This window comes from Raphanus sativus, chromosome 7 (assembly GCF_000801105.2).
Source record: "Raphanus sativus cultivar WK10039 chromosome 7, ASM80110v3, whole genome shotgun sequence".
Classification (NCBI taxonomy): Eukaryota; Viridiplantae; Streptophyta; class Magnoliopsida; order Brassicales; family Brassicaceae; genus Raphanus; species Raphanus sativus.
Window position 1 is genome coordinate 13749374 of NC_079517.1, and position 9662 is coordinate 13759035.

Genomic DNA, 9662 nt, shown 5'->3' on the forward strand with positions numbered 1-9662 from the left:
TCAAATATAAATATTTAGAAAATATTTATTACATATATTGACTATTTCTAAATTATGAAGAAAATAACAAATAACAAATTAATTCTTAAATAATATTATAAAAATATATTTATATATTAATGGCATGCAAGAAGATGTCTAACTATAAGTATATAATTCTTCATACAGATGACGATTTTTTTTTCTTTTTTCCTTTTCAAGAGATATGTGCTCTATTTTTAATTATGTAAATGATTATATTCATAAGTATTATATATCATATTTATAGAGACCTACCCGTATACATATGCGTTTTTTTCTGGTCGACCGTGTATATCTTACGTCTATGTTGAGGTATTTATTAGGAATGAAAATGAGTCTTTGACAAAAGAAAAGATTGAAATGGAAGCAAAAGAAATGGAAGCAAAAGACAAAAATTGTCGGAATTTTCGGAATTTCGGTATTACTGTGCTCGTAAATTTTGGAAATTTCGTAAGGATTACCTGAACCGCTGAACCTATCCGACGATATTTATTATTTCCTCTGATTTTGTAATAATTTTCATTCCAGCAATTTTTTTTTACACAGAACTAGAGATGGCAATTGGGCTCTCCCGTCCCATCCCGTCCTGAACCGTTGCGGATTCGGTTTCTGGCGGTATACGGCGGGTCTGTCCTGCGCGGGATGCGGTCCTCAAACTAGCTGCCCAATCCCTTACCGTTCAAGTAACGGATTCTAGCCAATTGAATATGTAGGCCTTCGCGGACCGTCCCGCGGGATATTGAATATTACATTGCTTGTTTCTACATGCACAAACAAACATAGACAATAATTGAGTTTGAGCTTACAAATGATCGAGCATAATTTTACAAGATCAATACATTAAGCTTATACAAAACAAATGTTTTTATTATCATTTATGATGGCTTCAAGAAGCTCCACCAGTGCAGATCAGAGATGTTTGGGAGACCGGAAGCATCATCGACCCTGAAACCACCATCAACGGAGCTCCATAATGTCTAATCCCTCTCTCTCTCTCTCTCTCTCTCTCTCTCTCTCTCTCTCTCTCTCTCTCTCTCTCTCTCTCTCTCTCTCTCTCTCTCAGAAAGCTTCAAATCCCGCGGTTTAACCCATCCCGCTTTCGACCCGTCCCGCTTTGAGCCCATCCCGCTTTGAACCTGTCCCGCTTTGAACCCGTCCCGCGAGGCCCGCAATTTTGCGGGTTTATCAAATGTAGGCCCAATCCCGCCCCGCAGCAAGTCTTTACGGGCCAGGCCCGCGGTCCAGGTCCTTGATTGCCATCCCTACACAGAACATATCATATTATGATTTCAGTACAAATTATATTTATTTTCAACAAAAAATTAGTTGTAAATTACATTGACTTAATAAATAATTTTATTTATTTCAAAGACTATTGGTCAAAAAGATATAATTAATAAAAACTTACATATATTTTTGTAATTTTTTAATAATTGTGAAAAGTGTCAAAATGACATTTATTTAGAAACGGAATGAATAATTTAGTATTACTGTTACATGTATTTTCTTTTTACATATGTCCATCAGCTTTGTCGGCAAACCGGGGTCCACTTTGATCTTTATTTTCCTTTTTTCTTTTCTCCTTTTGTTTAGTGAGCTCCACTATAGTAACTTTACTGCAGCTAAATTACATTATTTTGTAACTTTATTTCTAGTTTTTGTATTTCGATGATAATATATTCCGACAATCTGAGGCAAGTAGATACTCCCTCTGTTCCAAAAATAGGATTTTCTGGATTTTATTTTTGTTCCATAAAGAAGATTTTCTATATTTTTAAGGTACTTTTGTATACTTTTGAGGTACTTTTGTATACTTTTGAGGATCATTAATTATGAATATTTGAATGATTAAATTTTATTGGTTGATAGTTATTGAAATGTATAAAACATAATAGTAATTAAAGTTGGCAATATTTATTGTAGTCTTATAAACGTGAAAACTCTAGAAAATCTTACTTTCAGGAACGGAGGGAGTATGTGTATATAAGTTGTTTTTGTCGGTGAAATAACGTAAATCGTGGTCACTTATATATTAGCCGAGCTTTGCGTTGGACGAAAAGATTGAATGAACCATTAGTTGAATGGAACCATCAACTAGGTTAAAAAACGAAAAAAAACTATTAAAACATGACTGTTTAGCTCCAATCTACTACAAAAACTAAACTGAACCTAGTTAATTACTCACATGTAACTTGTTTTGCAATTTAGTAATTTATCTTTTGCAAGAAAAGTAATACTAACTTTGTTTTACAAGTTAACGCATCCGATAGAAAAGTAGTAGATACCTACTCGATGTTCCAAAAACAAAATTAGAAGACAGGAGCGAGGTAGTGGGACTCGCGTAGTATTTTAGTAAGTTGAAATTTTCCAACTTGGAATGGTCCCATATTATCCTTCCTGTTGTTGACAAAAAAAAATCTTTCCTGTTATAGTAGTAAATGCTTCAATACATTTTCTATGCTTCATTTTTCTATTTTTTTAAAACTTCATTTTCATGTTCATGATGTTCCTCATATGTCATTTAATGTCAACTGAATCATAATGCTTACTATCGTATTCGCATTTACTCTTAGGAAAACTGGTCGGTTATCGGAGTGAAAGAAATCTCTATTTAAATTTCATAATAATACTAAATTGATAAAAATGCAAAGAGGTGTGCAGGGGCGGATCCAGTGTGTTAGAGGGTGTGGCATGTGCCCCACCCGAGAATAAGAAAATTAGTCGCTAGAGAAAATTGACCAATAAGAAAATTATGTGTGATTTGTGATTGTTGATATCAACCATATAGTACAGAACTGTATGTACAAAAGGACGCTGGTCGAAATTTCTCTCCCAGGCACGTTCTCCAAGACAGGCGCACGTAGAAGTCCAGCGGGTAATAGCAAGAAAGCGACCACACACTTCTTTGCCTAGTTTGGGAGAATATCCATCGTATGCTCCACGGTGCCACTCGGAAGTCCTATTTTGTTGCCAAAAGAAGCTTCTGTCAAGCAAAGTTTGCAGCTCTAGAGTCTTTTGTTTTCAAACTCAAACACCAAGATTCTGTAGATCCACAAGCTTTCTCAAGATCAAGTGTCAACAACGTTTACTCTACTCAACAATCTCATCAGCTACCTCTTACCTTGTCCTGTTTCTCTCCAATTCCAACCTTTTACCCTTGCTAAGAATAAAAAAGATACGTTTCTGAAGCTTGGAGTCGACTGTAACTCCTCCAGCTGTACGTATCTAACTGATACTTGGAAAGGAAGTAATCATGGCCCCACGTTTCACAGAACTGGAGAAAGGGAAGAAGCAGATGAATGAAGGTGATGAAAGGAGACCAGTTAGGGTAAAGGCCCCTAAACTTGATAATGCTGCTCTCATCAAGGACAACGCGCTCACCCTCATTGGACGCATTACCAACCCTAGGAGCAAAAGATGTGGGCTCTCATACCGGCCCTCCCGCGAAAATGGAACCTACAAGGGAAAGTAAATGGCTCAGATCTGGGGAACAACTGCTTCCAGTACCGCTTCGAAAGAGAAGATGACTTAAGAAGGGTCCTCGATAACAGGCCTTACCACTTTGCATACTGGATGGTGCTCATTCAGAGATGGGAACCCATCATCTCCAACACCTTCCCGTCGCAAATACCCTTCTGGATCCGTATAAAGGGCCTTCCTTTGCACTATTGGCACGATGACATGGTGTGCAGAGTTGGTCAAGAGCTGGGAACCCTAAGCAACCATGAGCTAACACGCACAACAGCCAGAGTCAGGGTTATGGTAGACGGGCTCAAGCCACTTATCGTCGATCCAATCATTGAATTTGATTCAGGAGAGGAAAGCTCCATTACCTTGGAATACGAGAGGCTCGAACAGCACTGCTCCTACTGCTTCTCACTCCTACACCACAGGACTGACTGCCCCCCAAAACGCAAGGACGATAGATCAAAATACGAAGAGGAGAAAGCCATTGAAGCAGGGAGGGCACAAAAGAGCAGAGAGAGAAAGAAGCTTCACCTCTCGAAGATCTTCACCACAAAGAACGATAACTAGAGCAATGTCCCCGCTTCACTCAACGGAACCTTTCAAGAATGAAACAATAGAAAAAGCTAAAACATTCCAGGAACGTGTTGATAGGCATGGGAAGCCGTTTGGGGAGAGAACTTACACCAAGAAGACACGTATTCCTCCTCCTACAAGTGCCACAAACACTAACTGGAACACCTACAAAGAACAGGAAAGTGCGCACATCTACACCTCTCCTCCGTACTCGCAAAACAGAACAGTAACAGACAAAGCACCACGCAGAGGAAGGGACATGTTCCCACAGCGAAGCTCGGGGCAGTGGAGGCCAAAACAACTCTCTGGACAGCCTACCCAAATCCAAGAGCCCCCTTTACAAAAGAAACCTACACAGGCAGAGACAAGAAACACCGATAGCACTTCGCAGGAAAATATGCAAGTTGCATTATACAACTCTCTACCTCTATCTAAAGAGGCAATCGTGGAGGAGATCCAGGAAGCAACTCAACAATACCTGAACTGTGGGGACCCTGTGGAAGCAGCCGCAAGACGCCAAAGAGTCCATTTTGGAGAAGCAAATGGGGACGTTGATGAAGCAGCAACAAGAATACTCGCGGCCAATCAATACTACAAATCTCTCCAGCAGCAGCACAACTTTTCGATCAGTAATCTGCAACACCTCCCCCAGACAAGACGAACATCTCGTGATGGATCGATCAATCAGTTACGCTTCTCCTATTGGTGAAAAGGCAACTAACGGTAATGCAACAAACTCCGTGGAGGTGATCTCTCCTGTTGACACCTCCCCTGTGATTAATGGAAGAACGCCTGCAGTGAGGTTAAGATCAGTGATTGTTAGCCCAACGGCTGAAGGAGAAAAGGAAACTGACCTAGTAGGAGCCAACGTTTCTGAGACAGAGGAGGTTCCAGCAGACGACGAGACGCTCATTGAATGTCAGAATAACATAAGGAGACAAGCAAAACGAAAACCAGTGAGGAACAGCCCAAATATTCTAAGGGGGACTAGCTCAAAGAAAAGATTGATGTCTCAGATACAGAACTCACCTAGAAGAACTGAGGGTAATGGAGGAAGATCTACTGAGCAGAAGAAGCAGAAGAAGGCACATGAGCAATCTGGCCCCTCTAACGTAGCACAGAACCCTCCTATCCGTTTGATACCAGCAAGTTCAAGGAGAAAATCGGATTTTCGGTTAACTCCGCACCAGGCTCCTTAGCTGTTCTGAGCTGGAACTGTTGTGGGTTGGGGAATCCCATAACAGTCCAGCGCCTTAAGGAGATCCAGAGAAGAAGGAAACCTGCGATCACCTTCCTTATGGAGACGAAAAACCCCACTGAGATGATCCAGAAGGAACTCCACTGGCTCCAAGATGACAATCACTTTGCAGTGGAACCCCACAGCCCAGGAGGAGGAGGCATGTTCCTGTCATGGAAAAAGAATCAATATCTCTCAGTTTTATCATCGTCACACAACTACATATGATACATGAAAGAAAGCTACAAAGGGAACAACTTCCATACTACTTTTGTGTATGGAGAACCGGACCACACAAAAAGGCAAGCTGTTTGGGATACAATTTCAAAGCTACAACAAGATGGAGGGGGACCGTGGTTCCTAACAGGGGATTTCAACGAAATTGTTGATAATAGTGAAAAAAGTGGTGCCCGGCAAGAGCAGAAGGAACTTTCTGCTCTTTCAGATCGTTCCTTTCTCAAAATGATCATCTTTCGATCTTAAATTCTCAGGAAGTTACATGTCTTGGAGGGGCAAGCGTCATTCACATCTGGTTCTATGCCGTCTTGATCGTGCCTTATGCAACAGCGACTGGATTGATATGTTCCCGTCGTGCCGTAGCCAGTATCTGAAATTTGAGGGCTCAGACCACCGTCCACTCCTCACGTTCCTGAGACACATCAAGAAAGAAAGGGCTAAAAAAATTTAGGTTCGACAGAAGGTTGAGAGAGAATGTGGAAATAAAAGAACTGGTGAAATCGATTTGGAACTGTACAGGAGACCTTCTGGTTGAAGAGAGACTAACCAAATGTCGACAAGCCATCTGCAAATGGAGTAAGGAGTTCAGGAGAATAGCCAAAAAGCCCTGGAGCAGACAAAAGAAAATCTGGATTTGGCAATGTCAAACACAATACCTGATGACGCATTGATTCAGGAACTCAACAACAAACTCCTACATCTCTACAAAGCAGAGAAGAAGAATTCCGGAAGCAGCGTAGCCGCCAACTTTGGGTTCCTAGGAGATTCAAATACGGGTTATTTCCATGCGGTGGCAAAAGTGAGATCAGCAAAGAACAGGATGACCGTGATTGAGAACCATAGTGCTTACCAGTGTATGAAGAGGAACAGATATCTGAAGTCATCTCAGCTTTCTACAATGACCTCTTCGTTTCATCGGCAATGGATTGCAGCCAAACGGTCATAGACGCCTTAACTCCCTGCATCTCAAGACAGCAAAATGAAGAGCTCACAAAGATACCACAAGCAAAAGAAATAAAGGAGCTACCTTGCTATTAATGCAGACAAGGCACCAGGCCCTGATGGGTTTTCGGCTAGCTTCTTCCACTCCAACTGGGAAGTTATCGGACCAGCAGTCATTCAAGAAATACAGAAATTCTTCCTCACCGGTGTACTACACTAGCACCTGACATCGATAAACTCACGTAAGGTTGATTCCAAGTCACTTGGAGCTACAAAGTTGAAGACTACCGGCCAATAGCCTTGTGCATATATATATACAAGATAATTTCTAAGATCCTATCTTTCAGACTCAAGACAGTCTTAGGCTCGATTATTTCAGAGAACCAGTCAGCGTTTATCCTAGGGAGAGCTATTGCGGATAATGTTCTAATTACACATGAGATGCTTCACTTCCTAAAGCCTCTAAAGCAAAAGAACTGCACAATGGCAGTGAAGACTGACATGTCTAAAGCCTACGACAGAGTTGAGTGGGGTTTCATAGAAAAGTGTTCCTAAGGCTGGGTTTTGATGCAATGGACAGGATGGATTATGAAAATGCATAACAACGGTTACTTATGCCTATCTTATCAATGATACAGTCTATGGAGAAGTAGTACCTTACCGGGGATCAGGCAGGGAGACCCCCTTTCCCCTTACATCTTTCATTCTCTGTAGCAAGTTTCTCGGGACTGTGTGCGAATGCAGGAAGATCTGGTTGATCTTCAAGGAGTCAGAGTAGCAAGGGGGGAGTCCTCGGGTGAATCATCTGCTGTTTGCAGATGACACCATGTTCTTCACAAATGCATCCCAAAAAGCTGTGAATCCCTTGTCAACATCCTCCTTGAATATGAAAGAGCCTCTGGCCAAAAGATCAACAAAGCAAAATCTTCCATTACTTTTCATCAAAAACATCAGTGGAGATAAAGAATAAAGCGAAGGAGCTCTTAGGAATACAGAAAGAAGAGGGTCTAGGGAAGTATTTGGGCTTACCTGAACACTTCGGCCGACGCAAGAGAGATCTGTTTACGTCAATTGTTGACCGTATTAGGCAGAGAGCAAAAAGCTGGTCGTCCAAGCGTCTGTCTAGAGCTGGTAAGCTCACAATGCTGAGATCAGTGCTAAGCGCCATCCCCACGTACACTATGTCCTGCTTCCTCATACCTGTGAGTTTATGCAAGAGGATTCAGTCAGTGTAACCCGCTTCTGGTGGGATGATAGTGATGGGAAGAGAAAAATCAGTTGGGTGTCGTGAGACAAACTAACTAAACCAAAGGCAGTAGGAGGATTGGGACTCAGAGATATACAAAGATTTAACCAAGGCCCTACTTGCAAAACTAGCATGGCGCATCATCAACACTCCTAATAGCCTACTGGCTAGAGTATTAATGGGTAAATACTGTCATAGTAAGAGCTTTTTAATGCTGAAGCTTCTCAGAGTTGCTCCCACGGATGGAGAAGCATCTTACACGGTAGAGACCTACTCAAAACGAACCTAGGAAAGTATATTGGGAACGGCAAACAACAAAGGTTTGGAAGGATTCCTGGATCACAGCCGACAAACCGATGAGACCAATGGGACCTATTCAGGAAGCAGCTATGGACCTAACAGTCGCAGACTTCCTCACTTCGGACCTCCAATGGGATAAGGAAAGGCTAGAGAAATTCTTACCTGAGTTTACAGAGGAAATCCAGTGTATTCACCCAAGTGCTAAAGGGGCCGAAGACCGATTCATATAGCACAACACGAAGTCTGGGGAGTATTCAACGAAGTCAGGTTACTTCATAGCTTCAAACACCGAGACGAACCCTATATATGCCTCCCCCACAGATGGTTTCGATTGGATCAAAGATGTGTGGAATGGTTGTTTTTCACCAAAGATGAGAAGCTTTCTTTGGGCGGCCCTCCAAAACGCTCTTCCTCTAGGAGCTAACCTGCAAACACGAGGAGTGTTATCAGCAAGTCAGTGCACAAGATGTCAGGTTTGGAAACAGCATCACATTGCTTTTTCACTTGCTCGTATGCTGAAAAAGTGTGGAGCCTCATACCTCTAAGCAGAGCAGTTCACATAGCTGCACTCGTTACAGGACATCATTAGGAGCTTCAGAACGGTTACCTGTCTGCCACCGTCCGGAATCATCTTCAACGTACTCCTTGGGTTCTTTGGGCCATTTGGACCTCCCGCAACTCCCTCTTGTTTGAGAAGAAGAAGAAGCTCCCCAAGAAACGGCCCTGAAAGGTTTAAGATTAGCAAAGGAGTGGTCAGAATCATAGGGTCAGACGAAGGAATCAAACAAAATCACACCGGTGAACAATAGGGGATTGGCGCCTACCGTGGATTCGCAGATCGCTTCGGACATCATCACATGCAAAACTGATGCGGCTTGGGAAAAGGATCGGAAGCTAGCAGGATTTGGTTGGATCTTCTCCGGTGGACATCTGGTTACCCCAATCAGCGGGTCAGGCACGCAACGATTCATTGGCTCCCCTTTTGTGCAGAAGCATTGCGATGCAATCAGCTCTCACAGCGGGCAACGACTCTTGGGTTTAGATCGCTCAAAGTCTTCTCCGACAACTCGACGCTCATCAGAGCTATTCAAGGCAAAGCTCAGTCTAAAGAAATCATCGGCATCGTCTCCGACATACGAATGATCTCTCCTCTGGCTTTGATGTTATCATTTTTTCCTTCTTTCCTCGATCGGACAATGTTCTTGCCGACAAACTAGCAAAACAGGCTTTACGGACTCTCCATTTGTGTTTTAAACTCCAGTGAGTTGGGCCATCGTTTTGGGGCATCTCCCTATCTTTAATTTAATGAAAGTATTCTGTGACAAAAAAAAAAAAAAGACTCATTTGTTGCAAGGATTCTTTTGGCAGACGTTGAGTTCTCTTGTTCACGAGTTCGAGTTTCTCCTAGAAAGGAATTGTTTCCGTCTGAACATGTATCACCAAGCAGTTAGTTACATATTAGGAAAGATTATAGAACAAAGGTCTTAATTTTTTGTTAAAAAAACCTAATATTGCACATTAACATCTACTATATGAATCCCCTAGAGACTCATTCAAAAGTATAAAACATCCTACCCACTCCCACCTCTAGACAACACAATCTTTCATTGCCTTTAATCAAGCAATTCATATTTCTCA